Source organism: Ischnura elegans, chromosome 13 (genome assembly GCF_921293095.1).
Source record: "Ischnura elegans chromosome 13, ioIscEleg1.1, whole genome shotgun sequence".
NCBI lineage: Eukaryota > Metazoa > Arthropoda > Insecta > Odonata > Coenagrionidae > Ischnura > Ischnura elegans.
The window spans coordinates 13,303,331-13,324,140 of NC_060258.1; positions in this window are offsets into that span (position 1 = coordinate 13,303,331).

Genomic DNA, 20,810 nt, shown 5'->3' on the forward strand with positions numbered 1-20,810 from the left:
AATAAATCTTGAATTACTACAGCTCACTGCACAGTTCTTCTATTATATATATATATATATATATATATATTCCACGTTTTTCTTGAATAATTTGAATTCTCGACATGATACTCCGGAATGGGACCACGGACCTCATCGTTAGTCTCGTATTTGCACACAATCCCTGTTTCAGGGTTTAGCGGTGGTGATAGAACACCTGCAGCACTTCGCGAATCAAAGGCAGCTAATTTTTCGCGAAACAAGCAGCTTTAGCTGCTGGGAATCGATTAGGAATACTTCAATTTATTTGCGCGCGATGAACGACATTTTTATCAATAGCCTCTCGACTCCGAAAATTTATTGCACGCCATTCAAAATCCAACTGCGATGAGGTTAAAGGGGGCGTGAAACACGCAAACTCGGGTAAGAAAACATACACATAGTTGTCTCTAAACATCATTCTCCATGGTTCCATCTATTCTGCTTAATCTTAACGGAAGTCTCATGAATTTATAACAATGTAATACAGGTAACACCTTCCTTCTTCCACCGACTCTCGTCAGGGAAGGCGAGAGTGGGGCGTAAGGCAGTGAGGGGCGCAGGACTTATCAGTTGACCATGATGCGGCCTGCGAGCGACCAGCTCGCCGTCAGGGGTGTGACGCGCTGCTGTAGCTCGCGGAAAAGTATTGTATTCCTGGAAAACTGTTGAGCGGACGTTAAAATGGAGCGAATTTTGGCCCTACAGAGCTGCAAAATCGTGCGGTACCCCTGAAAATGGTGTTACTTGAAAAAATCGGGAAAATTTAATGTTATTGCATTTATGCTCTTTGAGCGACCTCTAAATGTTAAACAATTGAGCTGAAATTTTTAGGATATCCACTATACACCCCATAGCACATTTTAAGAGGTAGAAATCAAAAATCCGAGAAAAAATAAAAAAAATAAGCAACACCCTACGGCACGGCCATAGTAGAGGTTGCATACTTATACATGCGACGGCGCACAGTGGTCCCAATTCGAAAAAAGCTGGCCAAAAGTCATTTTTTCGACTTTTTACGAGGAAGTTTTGAATTATGTATTCGGATTCTAGAGGATATGGCCTATAATATTTCGTACCTGATAGGTCTGTGTGATTATTATGTTGACCTGTGTAACCCGTCAAACATGGGCATGTTCAGCCTAAAACGCCCGAGGCGTAGAAATAGTCGATTTTAGGGTAATTCAACTTAATAAATGACTATTTTAATTTCATGGGATTCATCTGTCAATTTTAATACGGTAAGTTTGCATATTTTTTCACAATATTATAGTATTTTTTGTTCGTTTCAGAATTTATTATAACAATATTTAATTATTTATAATGTTAGTTATTTTTGGGCCTATTTTTAGTCAAATGTGTCGATATAGTTTTGTGCCCCTCCGTGCCCCTCAAAGATTCCTATTCTGAATCCTTAGGAAGAATTTGTACAACAAGATGGAGAAAAAAAATCTTGCCTATACTTGCCTATCCGACATCTAGAGGGTTTTAAGTTGAGCGGTGCACCGCTCCGCTGAGGGCGGCTGGCCGGCGGCCGGCGCCGCGGCGGGAGACAGTGGCGTTATCGCTCAAATATTCCTGTATCGGCGGTCAAACTTGCATGGTGTATACTAAGCATAATTCTACATCCTGTACGATTACATAATTCAAGTGCTTCACGCCTATCGTATGCACACTTCTCGTCTGTGCACTCACCTTCAAATATTCATGAAACCAATGAGGGCCGGTTTTCATGCTCTTAATGAGAAACATTATGAGTGATCAAAAGCGACTACTTAATTCCTTATGCGAGAACCTTACAGTAACCACAAGATGCTTTTCTTTGCAAAAATTTCCTCGTATTTTTCTAGAGAAGAGATCCCTTACATGCCGTACAGTGTTGTCAGCACGTTATTCCGAAATAAGGTCTTGGCGCCAATTGTAAGAGAAATAAATGCTCCGTAATGCCAAGAATTGTTCACAGGATCATTTCAGCAGCCCATAGATAGGATGGAATTCGGAGGGAAAAACTCGACTAAACCCACCAAGGGAGCGTGCATCTTGCAAGTGCATTTTTTAATAATAATGGAATGAGGATGACGGCCTCCCTTACCAGAGCCATTGCATGGATGTGGTGAATATTTCCCACTCAGTTTTATTTAACGATTTTCTTAGTAAACAAGTGCTGTGCTCCGAACTGTGTTAATACGGGTAACTCGAGAAACTTCTGTCCAGATAATTAAAGCACTTGGTTTGCCAATATTTGGCTTTCAAATTTCAGGATACGCCGGAAATTCAGAGGCAAGTCCATATAAGCTTGTATGTCTTTTATTCAATGTCAGCTCATAATTTCCGGTTTATTATTGGTTAAAAATAGACAAAGTTTAGAAATCACATTCATCGTTTCAGCCGTAAATACACTTGTTAAATTTGAATTATGGGTGCCGCAAATTTTTTCGTACCTTGCAGTGTACAATAAAAATACCGAGAGAAAAGAATATTCATAAGCGAAGAAGAAGGAATATGTCGTGGAATATTTGAAAACAAGATTTCGACTCAATGAACTCAAGCATGCAAAAAATATTCTGACGCATTTTGTGCGAAGAATGTTTTCCAGAAATACCAGAGAAAGTGGAATCAAAGCTCGAGGACAGATGAGCATTCCAAAGATACGTTCAAAAGCTGGTTTCAGAAGGAAATAGAATTCCCTCCAGAAGTATATCAATATCTCCCTCTCGCATCTAGTGAGTGAAAATGATTAACTTGTATGCACAGTTGGTGAATATATGCAGTGTATAAAAATAATCATTAATTAATATCAATCATCATATTTTTAAAAGTGGAGTTTTAATTCAGGATTTCATTTCAGACTAGATGAAATTACGTGTAAATACAACATTATAATCAATAAGTAAGAAATATTGGACCCGTTTCCACAATTTTTAAAAATCTACGAACAAATGCTTTATGTGTATGAAATGTAATTATTTATGTGATTTGCAATTTTTACGACAGGTATCGATGAAAGACTTATCCATAGACTTTCATTGATATTAAAATCTCTGTCCTGCGGCTATGAGATAAATAATGAAGCCTTCAGCCAGAATTGCATTGAAATAGCTGAGCTGTGCATCGGTTATGGTTAGTATTATATTCTGCTTATGGTACATAAAGTGCTGATACATGGAACAGCAATTTCCAAAGAATCCTTTCTTACAACTGAAGTCTTAACGGAGGAAGCATTGGAGGCCAGGAACATAGACATGAGGAAATTCCGAGAGCATTGTACAAGAAAATACCCAGGAATGTTAAATTATGAAGATATCTTTCGAAGACTCTTTTAAATATCTGAATCATACATTTTAATTACATCAGAAGTTACAAAAAACGAGGTCAGCCAGAAGGGGAGGTGAAAATTTGCTAATTTTAAGTGATACGCAGAGCGACAATGAGTCCGACGGGGTGACATCGGACGACGATTCTTTTAAAATTTGTTCTTTGTGATACATGAAAGCGATTTTATTGCAATTCGAACATTATTTTCCTCAATGTTCTTAATATTAGTCATTTTATTTCATCTAATGTGACTTATCAAATACATGGAAGCCAAAAATGAGTGAGTGTGAGTATTTTTTTCCAATTTTGTTATCTCACCGTGTATGCTGATGGTCGCGGGTTCGTATCTCACCAATTTCATGTCGTAAATTATATAATGGGTTTTAACAACAATTTATACATCTTTTACCTTAAAATTATACTATTTTAACCTCTACATGAACACCATGTTATCGCCTATCGCAATGACATCTATATCGAGATTTTGTAAAAATTGTTTAAATAATAACAGCTCAAAAAATGCTAAAATGAAGAGACATCGTAAAAATAATGCCAAAATCAGATTCAGACGATCAAAATCAGTAAGAGTCATCCACTTTTGTTGCTGTTTTAGCTAAAATTACGACGTTATTAATTTTGGCCAGCTTTTTTCGATTTGGGACCACTGTGCGGCGTGGTTATGATTCATTTCTTGAGGTGCAGGCGTATCGCAGTTGTTCATTGTGACTTAAGGGCTATTATTTCATCTATTTTTCCTTCATTGAAAGCGATTGATTTTCTATATATTGTATTATCTCATGTGTATCCGCTTTCGAAAATTACGTTTGTTATAGCAATATGCTAAAAGTGTTTGCTCTCTAAGCCCTGCAAAATAGAAGAATCATAAAGGATCTGCTGTTTCAAAGTTGTCATCAATAAGTTACTTGTTACCGGAGGGAATAAGAATTATAGTTCCAAATGTTAACAGCCGGTTGAAAAGAACATTTTACATATCAAAGGTTAAAACAAATTATTATTCCAATACGCCAATACGTAGGATTTGTGTAATACGTCAACAATCCAGACTTGTATTAAAAGAAAGACTGTTTTTTAAAGATTTAAAAAATATGTTTTACGAGTGTGATAGTGTTTAGTTAATATTTTTTAGCATTTGTTATCATGATTGTTACTATTTTTGCGGCTGTGAATTATTTACAATTTTTTTGTAGTTACATTCTTGGATTGTTTACCCTATAATTATGTATATGTTGGGCGATAATAAAAAATGATAGATAAATAAAGTAGTACTTCGTATGACCATCTGCGTCTATGGATAAGCAAGATGAAAGAACATCATTGAGTTGGAAAAAAAATGAAAACAGACCTTCCGCCAATTAGCAGCTATCTTACCCTATCTAAGACTTCTAGATTCACCTTGGGCCAAAAATTTATCTTTATTAAAAGGTATACGCAAGAATACTGTTATGGAATATCATTCACAGCAGTCACTTTTTAAGGGATCAAACCGACAATTGTTATTTTTAGAAGTCTCGTAGTCACATAAAACTTGCATTTCATCGAATCCATTTTCATTACTGCACCCATTATTTGCTCCTATAAATCCTTCCGAGATAAGATGTCAATTATCTGTGTTTGCTCAGTCCAAACCTCTTCCAAGGAAAATTCCTTCGGTTTGGAAATTGTGGACCTTAGACCCACTGCCACTAAAGTCGCCGAAAACGAATTTATCGTCTGACGCCATTCTGATAACGTGTGAATATCATGCTATCTGCGATTGCCGTTATTTCGAGTACCTTTAGATAAAACGCAGTTTTAGGAGCGAGTGTGAGATAAGCCTTCACTTACTTTCTGACCGGAGAAGACGCCGTTAAGACGCACCTTGAAGACAGTCAGCTAGAAGACACCTTCTGAATAAGCCTGCCTTTTTTATTTGCTAGATCCAATTTTAGCTGTGAGTATAATACCTATACTATGTGATAATATTCCTATATGTAATTTACTTCTATCGTTTATGCATACGTTATGTGTATCCCAATTTCCGCACGTAAAAATCCGGGATCATCTCAACCCAACAACAACCTTTCTCCTTTCTTTGAGATTTAGCTTATCCAACATTTCCCATAACTTTCCCGGTATTATCTGAAAGTGGACGAATTGAGCATTTATTATTCGCATCAATCATCCACCATAACAACTTGTTCACAGCACTAATGACTATGCTCTTTCTTGCATATTTTTTCCTCGACATTTATCGGAGCGATATAATTCGTCCCTCTTTAAAATATACAGAAATTCCCTTTTTATTAACCCGAAGACTTTTCTCTTTTTCTCTCGCTGAATTCGTGGCTACCCTTAGCGAAAAAAGTGTTGAAATTTACTAAAGTTAGTTGGGACCACTGTTGAATCCAACAGCAACTGCTGAATTCATAAATAACTGTTGGATTTATCAGTTACTATTAGAGTTAGCAGTTACTGTTAGTTTTAACAGTTACTGTTAGTTTTAACAGTTACTGTTAGTTTTAACACTGGCCCCAATTTAGTGTTTAATTCAACAGTTACAGTGTTTTCGCTAAGGGCAGCACCTTCTCTCTGCCAATGATAACCCACGGCCTCCAGGAGAGATCGTAATGCCAGGACACACTTTTAATTGAATGACAGTGCTAAATACGATTCCATTCGCCAATTACACTGGACGGATGTTGATATAATTTTCCATCTACCTGGGATATTTCGGGTTTTTGAGGATGAAATGGCAGCTGAAATGTGAAGAAAATAAGTGAAAAAATTGCGATGAAAAGAAAGGTTGATATTTTTAATATTTTTTAAATCATTAACGCAATCTAATCCCCCCCAAATCTACATTGTTAACATAAATTATCATTTTTACAACATTTAACTTCTCAAAAATCAAATAAGAAGTAAAAATACTAATATAATTCTTTTCATTCCTCCAAACTATTGCAAAAGTGATGAAAATTAGAGGGGTGCTTCCTCCCGAAAACGGTGGGCGATGAAGAAAAACGGATGTCATATTCGGATTCAGGAGGTCATTTTACATAAGAATCAGCAGTAATGAAATCAGGGCTCGAGAAAAAGTTATTTTTCACCGTCCAGTGTTATCTGTGTTTTCTGATACAACATTTCTTCCAAGATAAATGCCTTCGGTTCGGCAATGGTGGACATTTGAGCCACCGCCCCAAAAGACGCCAACAGCGAATTTCTCGTCTCGGGCCATTCTGATAACGTGTCAATCTGATACTATCGGCGATCGCCCGCACTTCGAGTACCTAAAGTTAAATAGCAGATGATACGACGTATTAGGAATGAGAGTGAGATAATCCTGCTCTTTCTTTCAGACCGAAGAAGACGCTTTTAAGAAGCTCCTTGCAGACAGCAAGCAAGAAGACCACTTCTGAATAAGCCTGCCTTTTTTATTTTCGAAGTCCAATTTCACTGTGAGTATAATTTCGATACCAAGCGAATTTTGCGGTACATTAATGCCCCTGACGTAGAGCTTCTTTATATTCCATTACTTATGAGAATAGAAAAGTTCCCTTATTAATATTTAAAGAAGGACTTTCTCTGCGTTTTAACAAGTTTTTGGTATGGATTCAGATTAAAAGATTTTTACGAGAAGGAATTGGGTTCAAGTAAGTAAAATCCCGCATATTAGTCACCTGGGATCTTTTCTTGCTTTTTTGCATTTGTCTTCTTGGTGCAATATGTCTTGTCCACGAATGCAGTGCTACCAACCATGGAAAGGCGATCTTTCTTCCCTTAACACATCGAATGTGCGTATGTTAAAGCAGCCTCCAGGATTCATCTGCGAAGCTTACTAAAGAACTCAAAAGTAATGCCCTACATTATCCTGTAGACGTTTTGGATAAAGTATTGATTCAAGAGCAATTTCATAACTTTATGTATTAAAAATGAATTGAAAAATGGGGAAAACATGTGAATATTCCCACAATTCAGTGCACAGAAAAGTTATTAAGATCGCAACGTATTCACTAACCTGCACTAACGATACATTCAATGCTTTCGCGCGTAAATTATTTTCTGTTGTCTTTCATGCCGTCTTTATGAATATCCCGATTTCCTCGCCTTATGATCTGGGTATATCTGCTCCTCATAAAAATTTTTCTCCTTTCTTTTAGCTGTAGTTTGTACCACGACTTTGTTCCCATATTTTTTTCCAGCATTATCTGCAAGTGGACTAATTTATTATTCATCATTCGTATTATTTATCCACCGTAGCAACCTTTTCATAGTACTAATACCTATACACTTCCTTGCAAACATTTCTCTCGACTTTCAGAGGAGCGATATAATTTGCTCCGAGGTTAAAAATATATCGAGCATCTTTATTGACTAGGTCGAAGATTTAGGGCATAAACCGTTAAATAGTTAATGCGCATTTCCGACATTATGAGAAACGTTTGGCTACTTATTCCACGGGATGAATGCAGTGACGGCTGGCGACAATTTATCTATGGTATGCATTAGAGCAGATATGGGATGATTTAATTATATTATGTTAAGGGTGTTCTATACCTCCGCGAAAAACGGCTCTGCAGACTTCAGGTTGCTCGCCATTTGCTCGCTTATTATACACTCTGGAGAGAACTTGTTTTGGATATGGTTTAAGCTAAGATTATTGTTCTCGGCAAGCGAAAAAAAAATATTTGAAAAGCATTTGTTAATTAGTTATTGGCGCTGAAAAACACAATAAAACGCCTGTTTTCTCGATGTAATTCTACCACGTAGAAAGCGCGATTTGAATTTTTTTTTTGGAAGTGAGAACATTCTTCCTTCTTCTTGGAAATAAGATACGTTTCATCAATGTGATCTTTGTAATAACCACGCTATAGCCCAATTTCCCGAGCGTGTTTTCTCAACGTCAAGCGCCTCCGATCTTTTCTTCCATGGCGCTGCTGTATGACCCCCCACTCTCGGTGAAAGAGCTTCTCACCCCACAGCAGTCTCTCTCACTACCTCCCCTCCATCTGTTTTTTTTCCTCTATGCTTTCCTCGACCTAAGAAGCCCGTCTGACCCAGCAGGCCAACAGTTTTCTTTTCGTTATTATCCGAAGCCCTGTGTTCTTGTGTTGCGAGCGGCATGTTTGAAACGGGGCTAGCGCGAGTTTTCAAGTTTTCTGTTCTTATGCATGGAAAGTGAAAGGAAATCAAAGAGGAAGCATATTTTTTGTGGGAAGGTGGAAAAGAAGTACTAGAAATAATGGTGAATATATAAATCCTTTTGAAGTGTGCTTCATTAATGATAGTTTGTATATCTTTAGACACGTATTTTCTTCCACGTAAAATCTGTAAAAACGTGATGCAGCTAATAAATAGACTATCAAATTATTTTAACCATTTTAGTCATTACAAACCTACCACAATAGATGTTATTTACACTGCAGAAGGAGAAACTGCTTTTAAGTAAGTACCTCTCGATAATGTATTGGCTATGACTATAATATATTAATTTTTTGTAACCAAGCATTGAAAATAAGATGAATATAGATAATATACTGCACATTATCAATTAGATTCTAGGTTACACCATTGCCTTTTAAGTTCTCGCACACGATAATCAAGAATAAATATTTCACCGAGTAGGTAATATAACGTGCATATGTTCATTTCGTGTCTAAATATTTTCAAAAGTAACCGTTGTCATCAAAACACGATATGAAAAGTATCACGCTGGTTTATTTGTCTTGCATTTCCGACATATATGTTTCTCGATAACTTGCAACCGAGGGAGAAAACTTCGAAAAGTTATTTTCTTATAAAAATATTCTTATCATTAAAATTACTATTATTAATTATTACGTGAGTCACCCAAAAGAAAGAATTTGAACTTGAACCACCGTATCACTAAGCAGGGGTTGATGTTTGGTCGATGTAATACAGCGATGACGTCAAGATAACCAATTTAATCGTTAACTATCTCCTATTTACGTAAATATGCTTGTTGTATGCAAAAAATAGATACACACAGATCCTGCCTGCGAACCAGTTTTACAAGTATAAGGCAAGAATTTTACTTGTGTGGCAGGAATGAGGAGAAAACAAACAATACACACGGATAAAACTTGAACGTGGGATATTTATTTCGCTCGAGTGAAGTTATGCAAACTAACTTCGCGGTATATCTCTCACCAACAACCTGTTTCACGTGTTGCTTACACTCTTCTGAGCGATTGATTCTCTCAATGAATGGTTCTCACTACAGGTCGTAATGAACTGAAACTCGGATGATGAATGCAACATTTCTCGGAAGTGGGCGGCAACTTCCGCGATTTTTCAATTCTAATTTTTGTGAGAATGACTGAACGAGGTAGTTAGTTTTTTTTACCCATCCATCGACCGAATTATTAACTAAAATTACGATTTCGTGTCAGAGTAAACGACCACATTGCGATATAAATATGCGAGACTTCATATAAAATACTAGTGCACAGGATCAGGTAGACTCATTATATTTAACTGTTGAAATTCTTCGGCATAATAATGCGTCTAGAAATTTATGACAAATAAATGTAATTTCATTAAAAATCCTTCAGTTTAGAATGATGCTAACATCACCGCAGCGCGGTTGTAGTCTTTGGGAAGAAACTAAAATTTCTCAGGAGCATTACCCGATCAATTTTTCTCTACCCCTCAGTACACTGTATGACCCTTCCGGGATGGAACCCTGCATTGAAGTTAGGTCTTCCACTTGATACGTTTCCCATTTTATTAATTCCGAAGGGAATTTTAGTTCTTATACTCCACTATTATTTAACATGAATGAGAATACATATATACCAAGACTGTTATTTGCCACGAAAAAAACATTTCGCTTAGCCGCGATTCAAACCCAGATCCTCCCGATTTCCGGTCAGCTACATTACCAAGTAATTTTTTTCTAGGCGAATCTTAGACACAAGTAAAAGGAGAATTTCATATTCAAGGAAAAAGGTTGCTTCGAGGTATAATTGGTAGCATATTTGACCGGCCATCGGGGATATCCGGGTTCGAATCCCAGGTTAGTCAAATGATTTTTTCATTTCGATTATCATACTTATTTACCTATGCACTAGTGTATTTAACTATGCACTCGTGCGCGTGACTGCGTACAAAGTTGCTTTTTCGACGCAGTTCTTTGTATGAGTGAGAGCACAAAACGTTTGGCATGTGACGCAGGAGTATCCTCTTTCACAAATAACTGTAACCACTGTACGATAGATAATATTTAGTTGCCGTTCCATGCTTAACAACTTTATTTGGTAGAATGATTAATGATTTTCAAACGCTCTACATAAAAACATATACTTAATTCAACTTACAAATAAAATCCGAAGATTCAAACGTTATGGAGCGGAATTTTTCCATATTGAAACAAACACTTGCAATTTTCCACGATTATAAGAAAAGTTATAGTGACCTAGATTTCAATGATATAACAACATCTTCAACGTACAAATGGCGTGTTATTCATTCAATGTATCTTCTTGGGACTAAGTTATGTCTGATTCCGAACTAATGGATTCGACTTTGCCAATATTTGGCCCGCTTTAATTTCGTAGGGGATAAATTATTTCTAATGCCTTTACTAATTTACTTTGAAAAATTGCGAGAAATATTCCTCCTTCCGTTAATTATGTAAAAGATAAGGAGCATACGATAGAAATTCAGGGAAAAAGGTTCTGCCCAAAATAAAAGGATAATTATGGTAAAGCTAGAGACTAAGCCGGTAGATACCGTAGTGGTACATGTTAACATACCCACGACGGACTACTAGGATGAATAAGTTTAAGGCGTCTATGAAGATATCACCGCAGTAATCAAACAGGTAAGACGTGAAGAAAACCTTATAATTTTAGGTGATTGGAAGGATAAGGGTTTGGGTGTCAATATTGACTGAGAAAAATAGTATTCTATGATTCGCTGACGACATAGCAATCATAGCCGAGACAGAGAAGAATTTTAAGAAGACTTTGACAAATATAGAAAGGAAAATGGCCAGATATCAGTTGAAAATCAACAAAAGGAAGACTAAGATATTAGTATGTAGTAAAAGAGAGGAGGCTAGGACAAACATTAAGGTAAGAAATCAAAAGCTAGAAGAGATTTTCTTACCTGGGAAGCCGAATTACCAACGATGGACGAAGCAAGAAAGAAATAGTCAGTAGAATAGCGCTGGCGAAGAGGGCTTACTACAAAAAGATGAATCTTCTCACATATGAGAATACAAGCATAGAAGTAAGGAAGCAATTCATCATACGCTACATATGGAGTGTGATTCTCTAGGGAAGTGAGGCTTGGACGTTGATAGCAGCAGAGAAGTCAATGATTGGAAGCATTCGAAATGTGGTGCCACCGAAGAATGATGAAGATAAAATTGATCGAATGAGTAAGTAATGAAGGAGTGCTAAGAAAGTGGGAATTAAAATAAATCTTCTAAAAACCTAAAAGAATTTCTTCCTTGGTTTTAGCCTCACTAAGACAAGGAATTTTAGTTAAAAATTGAAATTCAGCTCCTGTCTTGTCGGTTGCTTTCACAAAGTATTTCATCTGTCCTAGTTTGATGTGCAATGGTGGCAAGTGAATATTTTCTGTCGGAACCAGGGAAACATGGGCGACATTTTCATAACCATGAGTGAAGCTTTCTTGCAGAGGCCATTTCCGTAAGATGTAATGTTTTCTCGGGCGCGGCTGTTGTATTCAAGGGAGCAGCAGTATTTCGTGAAGCCTGATTGCAGTCCCGTGAGTAGAGCGACAACTTTCAGATTAGCGCAAACTTACCAATGATAATCACGATAGTTAGTATTCTCAAGGATTCAACCGATATATCGGTACGTCTCCTTCATATCAGCAGAGTATGCAGATAGGATAGAAGGTAACTCATTCCCATTGGCCAACAGGACCACTTCAAAGCTTGTCTTTGACGAATCCATAAACAGTCTCCATTTTTCTGGGTCACATGGCATCATAATTTCTATCAACAATGCATTTAATAACAGTAAAAAAACCAAGCCTTCATCTTACGTAGAAATTAATTTCAGTGTTGGCGCTCTTGTCCTACTGGAAAAGATTTTTATGCCCTTTTGTAAGAGATTGGCATCCATATAGGCGCAACTTCGTACCATATGTTACATTAGTTTCTCCAAGTATTTGGTCAAATTACTGTAACAAGTGGTGCAGCAAACACTTGGAGCTTAATCCTAGCCCTGACCGCCAATTTGGCAGCCAGAGAAAAATTTATAAGCAGTTTAAAGAATTAAAGAAAGAGATTATTGTTGCGATGTTTTAGTCAATTCACCGCAAACATAGCAGAAGCGATGACGATGATTTTACACACGTGTAATTGAATTACATATTAAATCACGGTAATATTCACAACTCAAGCCCACATACTGACATTCACCTGGAAAAAGCCGGAGTAAAACATTTTTTACTGTTTTGCACTATTTGAATTACTTAGAAAAAAAGGATCCTTGTCCAGAACACCGAAAGAGTTGACTCTGCGATCGCTAGAGGTATACCGAGGGAAGATGATGACAACTTCAATATACATAATTGATTTTAGAGGCTGATACTTTGCGGAATTCCATGATTAAGGAGAAAGAATACTTTTTTAATCCAATGAAATTATAAAATCTCAGTTTCACATTCTTCGTGGAACTAGAAAGTATTACTTTTCTTTTTTTAGCTGCGAAATCAAGAAAATTGCCATCCAAGCCTGAGCGGGAGAGGCACTGCGAGGGCCAGAGTAGTAAAGTGAATCTTCCGAGCTATTGCTACATATTTTAATTATTGCTGCTATGCTAAACAGCAAAATATTTTTATTAATACTGCTGTTTCTTGCTGCTTTGTATTATCTTTCGGGGAGGATGATGTGAAATAGAAGCTGAAAATATTTTTAAATACGTGAAAATTTGCGAAAAAATGGCAAAATTGGTCATTTTCAATGCGTTTTTACACAATTGACGGAGACTAATTCCCCTCAAATCTACATCTTTACCATTAATATTATTTTTTCAGAATTTTGCACCCCTCAAAACCCCTAGAAAAAATTTAAATGCTAAAATAATCCTTTTAATTTCTCCAAATGACCGAAAAGTGGTAAAAATTGGAGGCTCTTCCAAAAATGGTGGGTGATGGAGAAAAACAGAGTTAATATTCGGATGTAGGAGGTCATTTTAAAAACGAAATAGCAGGAATGGTGTCAGGGCCGATTTTCATGCCGTCCAGCGATAATTTAAGCAAAGCTGATCATTTGAATCCACACCCCCTTGATAGTATTGTAAAATGATATAAAGCCAGGAAGCATTTTGTTACCACTTGAGGCAGTAATACTTGCGTCATGGATAATGGCAGAAATAAATACTACATGGATTTTATTGAAACGTAGGTATTACAACGCGGAAATGTCGGGAGTAAAGCAAAAAGGGAAGGATGTAAAAAACAAGGGGATACCCAGGGTCATAACTAGGGGGGGGGGGGGCAAGCCATAGTGTAGAAGGGGGCGCAAGCCAAGTTGTGACATTTTAGCATGGAAAATGTGAATGAAAAAAATATTTTAAGAAAATTATAACAGCGCATTATTAGTTTCTGATATCATTTCATAGAAAAAATATTTTTATTTTAGTTAAGTACATATCTTATACCTACTAATGCATATCATTTTTCGTGGGTTTAAAGGAAATTTGTTGAATACTTTCGTTTCTATTCAGTACCGATTTTGCTTAAGGACTTCTGCGATTTTTGCTTCTGGAGGGGGTGCAATTGCCCCCCCCTGCCCCTCGCCTATGATGTAAGGTTCTATTTTTTCTTGGGGGAGATTCAGGAGGAACGTCTGCTTTGTTCTTACTCATCGTCCTTACCATATTCAATCTTTTTTTGATAAATTTCTACTATTAAAGGCATGCTGGTACACCAACTATCACCGGTAATATTTCTTCCTCTGCAGTCAATGTGCTCTGCTAAGCGTTTGACAATTTCATGAGGTGAATTGGATTCTTTGAAAGGGCATCTGGCTACCTGCCCATATAAATTTCAATTTTTAGGTAAAATTTCCTAGCATCCACCACAGCAATGACTTCAATAACATATTTCTTTGGCTTTTTGATAGATACTGCGTTCAAGGACATCGGCCTCGAAATGGTATAAGTTGCTCAAGGATCGTGATGCACTCTGATGGTGTAGTTGCAAATTCAAATTTGTTGGATATTTTATTAATGAACTCAGTAACTGCGTCTTACTAGTCACTTATCTTACTTTCTAGTCTAGTGCTGAGGTCATAAAAACTAATGCACAGTAGAAAAAAAATCCGATAGTTCAGTGTACGGGAAATTTTTTTATAGACTTCTTTGCTCCAAATCTCCCTAATATCAACGTGGGAAATTTTATACGCACCTGAGAGAAAAAGGAGACTAATAAGAGCCAGTTATTCATCTTCACTGAACTGCTTGTATCACGATCTCTTGCATAATTTCCAGAAACAGAATTAAAGTAGAGATTTGTGATTTTCACAATTATATCTAATAATTCTGCGCAAAAAGAGGCGAAATGCTGATGATTCATTATACACACTTTGCACATGGGTGTATTCCAGGAAGATGAGTCAACGGCGATTTCATCAAGCCAAATTCGAGCGAATGAATTTTAATCGTCTCCACGATGGATCGGTAGCGAGAATAAATTGTAGCACTTTCGGTCGCATCGGGTCAAAACGTCGGTTGCAGCAAAACTAGGGAATACTTTGAATATTAAACGTTACTTCAGTCAAAATTACAAGAAATTAGAGACCAGAAAAACTCTAGTTCGAACGGCATCATTTTGTTAAAAAAACATCCAAGAAAAAGTCAATATTACCCGATGCGATATATTCAGGGTTATTGGCTTTATTAAAGCTGTATGTGATGTCTGATGCAATATGCAATTTATGATGTTCTTACCATATAAATCAATAAATATTAAAGATGATTGAAAATCAATTTTCGTTCATTCATTATTTGTCATATTTCTCATTAGTGCTCTCCCTGTAGCGCTATGATTACGGAATAAACATGTTTCGGAAAGTAACTGTATTGAATACACGTTTTCAAATGGACGTGGGTGGTTACTATTTCATTCATACTGAGGAATAACGTAAAAATGTAAAGTTGTACGTTAAAAAAAAGTTTCACGAAGTACGCGCATTTCGGTTAGCGTAATTGACTTTTACGATGCTTTGAAGAACACTTAACAATGTTGAGATGAGAACGTTGACCAGCTCTCCCGTTCGAGGAGGAGTCGAATAAGGAGAGAACAATGCAAGTAATCGCCTTTCTTCATAGAAGCCGGCCGTACTTACCAGCCTCGTCGAGAGCGTGCGTATTTGGATTCTTCCAAGAAACGTCAACCGAGTGGCTGAGATGGGACTAATGCCACCAGAGAGCAAAAATCAACCTCCGAATCCCGACCACTCTCAATATCGCACCTCCGCAGTGAAATTTGATACAGCGCCGGGTGTTTTTTTCGGTCGGAGCGAAGCTCGACCCCTCGTCTTTTCCTTTTTTTTTCCTTCGGTCAGCGACTACTCCCCTCCGCCCAAGGAGGTTTCCCATTCCACTGGCCGTTGCGGCCGACTTTGCAACTAAAATCCGGCGACGGTTGAATTTGGATTTTTGAATTAGGATAGAACACCCTTAATCCTAATTCATGAGCATCATATTTCGTCGTAATAGAATACATTGCAAGCAAAAAATTTCACTGGTACATTCTACCCTTAAAATTGCAGGAATAGAAATATATCAGCATGCTAATGGAAATAATTATTCTAAACACACCTTTACAAGTGATGGTAGATGAAATTCGTTCTCCTTTCCTTAGTCTGAGCGAACTTGTCTATCACCTTGTCGTTGAAACCTTCGATACCGTCCAGGAACTTTTTTTCAATTGACAACATCGCCAAAGCAGTGAGCCTGTCCTCGGCCATCATGCTACGTAAAAATGTTTTGACACGCTTAAGGGTTGGAATAACACCTATCTGCTTCACTGGTTGTCATCGGAATTGTCACCAGAATTTTCAGTAGTTTGTTTCACTGAAGGTGTTTTGAATGCTATTGTCAACAATGAATCCAAGTAGAGCAACGACACTAGAGACTTTCCGTAAGTCCTCGCGCATGTAAATTATTTCAAGTTTCAAAATGTGTTACACCCTATGAGGAAGTAGTGTAGAAAACGGCCATACAGATGACTCTGTTGAAGTTACGGACTAGGATCAAGATCGGTAAGGCACTGGTAGTGTAGGTGGCGGCTACACCACTACGCTACCTGCGAGTCACTCACCAAAAATATACGCGTGCGCACTCGCATTGTTTTGAGTCTGCTCCCATCACCCGTTTGAACTGTAAATACCCCCCGCTTACTTCGTCCCGCCAGAGCACCCTCAAGCGATCGCATAGACCGAAAATGCGCCCGGCATGATGCCACGAGATCGCACACTTGTAGAGCGGTGAATTCGAAAAGGAGATAGCTGTAGCGTTCGGAGGCTCATGTTTCTTACGTATGTAGACAGGATTATTATCCTTCTCGTTCCAAAGCACTAGTTTTCTTTTAAAATTCATTCATCTTTGGGTGTGCACTTTCTAACATGCGTATACGCACGCCCCTCCACTGGATGAAAGCGTGTTCTGATTCTGTTAGCATTAGTCACGAAGTTAACACGTCCGTGGCATCGGCCAATAGCAATAAGTTTCGTGGGCTGGGCGTGGCCGAAGCTAATAGCGGGCATTTAAGGCTGCTTATCTCGAGTGTGAATTGCACATGAGCTCTGAAAATTTATTGAGATTTTATTGTCGTGTTGAACATTTAAAATTTAATCCGCAGATGAGTACCGATAAGGATAGCGTAAATCTAGGTTATACTACCACCCCGTTCAATTATCTCTCTCTTCATTCATCTCTTGCAGTGGCGCAGCGGGGGATTTTGGGAGATAAACCCACCCATAGCTCAGAGAAATTTTTAAGTTTTATTCATTCTACTGAATTGGATTGATGTTGCTAATAGATTAGTGTAAGATTTAATAAATTATCCCTCAGAGAGCCGTAAAAATCAACATGTTGAACAATTTATCTTAAAACTCCAAAATTTATTAATCTCGCACCTACCGCTTATCCTGGTGGGTATTCCATACCCCCAAAAACTCTGGTATTAGTTGCACCTAAACCCCCCCCCCCCCCAGCCTTAATTCCTAGCTGCGCCCCTGATCTCTTGTACCGTCTTTCATCCAGGGAGAACCCTAGGCTTCTATGAGCGATTGTATTGCCACTACAAGCTTTTAATTGAATGAAAGTGGTGAATACGGAAAGTGACGGAGTAATTGGTTGATTAAAGAACGGTAGGAATGATTGTGTGATTTATAAATGACGGCTCAATGTGCGATCATTCTTTTCGTCCCTGAAAATCTATCCCTTAAGCTATCAATCATTTGGGACTTATGAAATCGTTGTGTAGGCTTTCGCGGTGTGGTGAGGATTCAGCAGACTGGTTTTCGGGGTTACTACAGCGCAGATTCATCTCTGCAGACGACAGTTTCGCCGGCATTGCAGCAGGTTTCTTCAGGTCAATTAAGTGGAGATCCGTGGTATCGCCCGTCTCTTTTACACCCCGCCCATGAAAAGAGATACTTCCCTCGGATCATTAGGGAAGCTATATATACTATTAAGACACCGAATAACCTCGATAGGGAGGACGGATACCAGCTCCCTAACACATGGGGATGAGTCCAGGAGAGTAAGCCAGGAGAGACAGGACAGAGCCGGGAGATACGGACCAATGAGAAGCCACCCGGGCCTCCTGAACCAGCCAATGAGAAGACATCGGCCTCCGACGGGATGTATAAGAGACGGGCGTCCACTTCATTGACCTGAAGAAGCCTGCTGCAATGCCGGCGAAACTGTCGTCTGCAGAGATGAATCTACGTGGTAGTAACCCCGAAAACCAGTCTGCTGAATTTGTGAATTTCAAATTGATCGTGTGATTCTGGATTTACCAATTGATTTTCCACATACATCCCTTATTCAATCTGACCTATATTTGAATTAGATGCATGTTGACAGTGTGGCCCAATGTGGGGTTATGCTATCCTGGAGGAAATTCGCGCAATACGGGGGCGGAATGAGATCCAACAGACTTGATAGCACTGCACAAAATGTCCGACCTTCCATAACTATTGCCACTGTTTGCAATGAGCAAGGAGGTTCGAAATATCTGGAGACGCTGTTTCTTAGATTTTAGGTTGGTCAGAGTTTCACCATATTAGTTTAATAATTTTTGGACTTAGTGTCCGACTGATATTTTTAAGTGGCTAAGTTTTGCCCTGAAAAATTAACTACATTAACCAATTATGACCCAATGTTCAAATCAACATCAAAAACGTATACATTTTGAGCTCTATTAAGGAAATATCAAAACTGCATATTTTTTGGTGTATATTTTGTTGACGAAATACTTACCAACCTCGATAATTATGATTGAGTGCAAAGTTTTCATCTTTTCAGAATGAAAATCTCGAAATTTAAATTCTCCCTTAAGCAGTTCCAGGCTATGAAGTTTTAAGTCAAAAATGCTTCCATAATCACTATATTTAGCCGATGGTTGTCATCGCAGTTTCCCCATCCTTACGTATCCGCGATACTTGTACATATTTATGTATAAGCTCTGTGTCCTATTAGCCAATTTGATGGTAGGGATATCCTTGAAGGTATACGTTTGCACGGTAATTGTTAGATATCCATCGGCTGGAATAACATAAAATACCATTAAAGTCGCAGCTAAATAACTATTTTTCTCTCTTAAAATTCTAATTTCAGCTGATATGTTTGTAAAACGTAACCGTTGTGATCGTTAAATATTTTGTATTATTAAATAGGAAAATATGTTTGAGACGTCACTCCGCGAAGCCTACCGATGACGTTTAAAATAAATGTATACAGAGTGCATTCCATAGTTTATTTCAATGCATTAACAATGCAATGCATGCCAAAAAATTTCACCAATTATTGAGCATCTAAAGTCTCTAAAGGGATTATAAATGTTTATTTCTTTATCTTTCTTTCAAAGAGCGATTTATAGGCCTACAACTGTGATGAAGGCAACTAATTAATTTTGATATCTTTTATTTCTTTGTATAAATATTATTCTTATATCCTAAAAAACACTTTCTCTGATTGCAATTGCATCTACTCCATTCAATTCAACAAATAATAATTTCTATCGACCGTATACGTCATCAATATTACCAATGTTAGGTTCACCAATATAAACAAAAGAGACCACATATCAGTGCGTCAGTCATGTTACAAACATATCGAAGACTAAAAAAATTTTGTTTCGAAAGTATCAACCATGAAATCGTTAAGAAGTTACATTCACTGTAAAAAACAAGTTTTCAATTAGTTTTTCTGTGTTCATATTCTTTATTCAGTGATTCGCGTTCGAAAAAAATGCACCAACAATGCAACAAGGGGTTATACGCTTGTTCTCCGGATTTGCTACCTTGGGTTCATTTAAATGGGTTTACAAAAGTGTCCACTCTCGTAATTGAATAGCAGTGATACAAATGTCACGGAGAAACAAGGTAAAATTAGGGGCGTTTTCTGAAACATATTCTCACGGTGATGTGATGTATCGAATGCATACTTTTTCAATGCGACTTCTCATGATTAAGAATGCATATATCCCTGCATAGTATTTCAATCCTAAGTGTTTTATACCCACTGCAGGTCATCATTTCTTCCTATCTCTCCAATTGCCAGTTTTTCAACCTCCTTGAAGCTCTTCTTCCCCGAATCCTTCTTCATCTGACTCCAATAGTTGTCCTCATATTCTACTCTGAAGATTTTTCCATTCATTACCCATCCATTATTCTCCTCAGTCCAGGGAAATATCTACGTATTCCTGTTCACTTAGATTTTAACAAACAACATTACTGATTTCTGTAAATCACACATATGTATGATGATTTTGTCTTACTGGACGACCTGAACTAATTTTAATAGCGAAATTTAACTATGCTTAGCGATGAAAAAAAAATGCAAAAGACGATTTATTGTAATACAATACGCCGGGACGGATGTGGTTATGTTTCTCACGAAATAACTCTAATATTTATCCTCATATCTTCCTCAGGAGACTTTTCCATCGGTTTATCCACCCTATTTGTTTCCCACGTATTAACTGCTGTTTCTAATTCTGTTGCCAATCCACCTTGTTCTTTTTCGGCATACAGCAATCTCTAGTGGTCTTTCTTCTACATAATCTCCTTCCTCCTTATTCCTCACCCTATCCGTCCATCTCGTCTTCAGCATTCATCTCCAGCACCAGGGCTCCAAGATCACTATTCTTTTCTGATTACTTTTTAAAATGGTCCAATCTTCTAAACCATATAGGATCGCACAAACATATTTTCACTCAATCTTTCATGATCTCCAGCCATA